A 3,114-nucleotide genomic window follows, 5' to 3' on the forward strand; every position below is an offset into this window, starting at 1 on the left:
TGAGCATCTCCCTAAGTCAGGAACATGGCCCAGGTGGTTCCTTCCCCCTGTCGCAGCCCCAGGCGGTAAGGGCTGAGCCGGAGGAGGCAAGGGGGCGGGGTGGGGGGGGCTGCCCCAAGGCTTGTCCGGAGCTGAGTTTATGCCTGTGGGTTCAGCTGCTCAAAAACAGCCTTTATTGCTCCCAGCCCGCTACGCTTTCCCAAACCCACTAAGATGGGAAAGAAAGTCAGATTGGGGCCCTGCGGTCGAAGCGGGGTCTTGGCATGGGGGCTGGGCCCAGCGATGGGGCCTCCCATGGGGACAGGACAGGACGCACCATCCCCAGACAGTCAGCCTCAGGACCACCTCTTGGTGGTAGAGGTTCTGGAACCCAGTCCTGGGCAGCCGAGGGGCCTCATTGCCACCCCTCCCTCACTGGGGGTGACTCTCTTCCGGCTTGGCCTTCTGCCCCCAGGGTACAAGGCTGAGATTGCACTCTTTGCTTCAAGCAGTGAGGACTCTGCTCGGTGAGGGCCCCTCCAGCCAGTGGCTTTGGCTGCCAAGGGGTGACCCAAGGCCCTCCCAGTGCGCCCGCAAGCTCCCCTCCCTTGCCCCCTCAGGCCACCCTGCTCGGGGGGCCCCAAGCTCCGGCCCCCCTTCCTCGGGAAGCTCTGAGCCAGCTGCTCCCCAGAGAGAAACTTCACCCCTGCTCTGGCCCAACTGCCAGCCGCCTGATTCATTCCCATCTCCCCCACATCAAAGGCTCTCGGGCCAGGGCTTGGCCCCAAGTCAGTATGTACATGCTCTGTATCTGGAGCCAGTGAGTGTCCTCTGTCTGTCCAGGTCACTGTCATCAGCCATCGAGTCCCTGCTCAGGGTTCTCGAAGTGCAAAGGGAAAGGGTTTTATTAATGAAATACTGATTGTGACCTGGTTGGTTCTGACTCTCTAACTGTTAGCATGAAGCATCTTTGAAACACACATTCATAATGCCTCACGGAAAGCAAAAATCCTAGGACCCTGGATTGTCTGCGTGGGTTTCGATGACCTGGGCCTTCTCTGCCAGCTCTGGAGACCCTGTTCCTCACCACCAACCCAGGTGGATGTTTAAATTTAAAAACTGAGCAAGCAGCTTCTGCCACTGGCCGGGCCTGGGGAGCCCTGACAGCGCCCTGGGAAGTGGACTGGAGGCTGGTGGCCACCTGGGTGGTAAGATCTAAAGGCACTAGACAGGCTCCCACATCCCCACCTCCTACCCCCAGGGCCCGAGATCATCTCCTCCATCCAAATGCTCTGGTGCCTGAAATCCCACCAGTGGATAATCTGCTGTGGGCCCGGGAGCTTTTTTGTTCCCAGAAATTCCTGCTTAAAACACACCCTAGATGACAGCCCACGAAGGAGAAAAGCAGCAGGCGGGACACAGGTGTGGTTACCAGGCTGCAGGAAGGCAGAGAGGAAATGAAAGGGGGGAGGGTGGCTAGGAGTTTGATAAAGGAGGGGGTGAGGTCACTGGCGGGAACCTTCCCCCCCCTGGCCGGCCACCTCTCCCTGGGGCTCTCTCCACTCAGGTTTGGGAAACTCAGGTCAGCCCCCACAGTCCACCACCAGGCCTCTCCAAACCACAGCACGTATCTGCTTCTTCTCTTAGTATTGACGGTATTTAAGGCCCACGTTTGAAACTTGAAATACTGAATGGAATTTTGGTCTCTTTCCTGATCATCTCTCTCTTGTTGTCTTCGTGGGCAGAGTGTGAAGTATCAAGAAGGGCTTCTCTGGGGACTTCCCAGGCAGTCCAGTGGTTAAGACTCTGAGCTTCTGCTGAAGGAGACGTGGGTTTGTTCCCCGGTCAGGGACCTAGCTCCCACATGCTCAGCAGTGCAGCCAAAATATTTTTAGAAAAAAGAAGAGCCTCTAGAAAGGAAGAATTTTTCAAGTCTAATTAACTATAACTGATTGCTATTTTCTGTGAGTCATTTTCATTGATCAACACATTAAAAAAACATCCAGGGTTAATTCAGGTGCTGAACTTAGTTATATCTTAGGATTCAGAGGCTTGTCCCACTAGATAGAGTGAAGAGGATCAGAGAACAGGGGAGGGTGTTGTGTTAAATGCATTAAATTTCACGTTGTCCAACGTAGCTATTGTCCACTACGATGCCGCGTTCCCATGTGTCCCCCTTCGCCTGTTGTGGTACAAACATTTTTTCTCAAGTCAAACAAAAACTTCACCCAGGAAACTGCCGACCAAGCATTCTTGTTCCAAGGGCGGAATTCAGGAGTTTAGAAATGCTTTTGATGATAATTATAGGTCCGTAGGCAAACCATTACTCACCGTGAGATGTCTGGGTTACCTGCAGATTTCCTCTATCATCCTCATTAGTACCATTTAGATAACTGGAGCCCAGTCTCAGCTGACGCATCCCCAAGGCCAAGGTGGGCAGGAATTGGGCTGGGGTACCAGGTGGGTTCCCTTCTGCTGCCCTGTCCTCTGCCTCCACCCAAGGGGATAGGAGTGGATTCCCCAGGGTCCTCTGGAGACAGGGCACCTCTTCCCTCCTCTCAGGCTCGCTGGATGTGGACTTTGGGGGCCAAGTCTCAGGGGTTTCGCAGATGGTGCTAGTGGTAAAGAACCCACCTGCCAGTGTAGGAGATGCAAGAGATGAGAGTTCAATCCCTTGGTTGGGAAGATCCCCTGGAGGAGGACATGGCAACCCACTCTAGTATTCTTGCCTGGCGAATCCCATGGACAGAGGAGCCTGGTGGGCTACAGTCCATGGGGTTGCAAAAAGTCTGACACGACTGAGAAACTGAGCACATGTGTGCGCACACGCGGCCAAGTCTCAGACTGAGCTGGAGACCAGAATCACCTGTGGGAGCTTAAAAGTTACAGACCACAAACACACCTGCTCAAAAGGCCTGCGGTGCAGCCTGGAAGTCTGTGTTTGTGACAGTCTTTCCTGAGAGATGCTGATAAACCCACAATCCAAATCACCAGGACCCCAGGAAGCCTCCCAACCCAAAGTTTCTGAGCCAATGACCATGAGACACCCTCTGATCTCAAGACTCCACAGCCCCCATGAGGAGGGAGGAAGGCCCCTCAGGCCTGGACCGACAACACACCACCCCCCCACCCAAC

Source organism: Bison bison, unplaced genomic scaffold, assembly GCF_000754665.1.
Source record: "Bison bison bison isolate TAMUID 2011002044 unplaced genomic scaffold, Bison_UMD1.0 scf7180017864213, whole genome shotgun sequence".
In the NCBI taxonomy this organism is placed as follows: domain Eukaryota; kingdom Metazoa; phylum Chordata; class Mammalia; order Artiodactyla; family Bovidae; genus Bison; species Bison bison.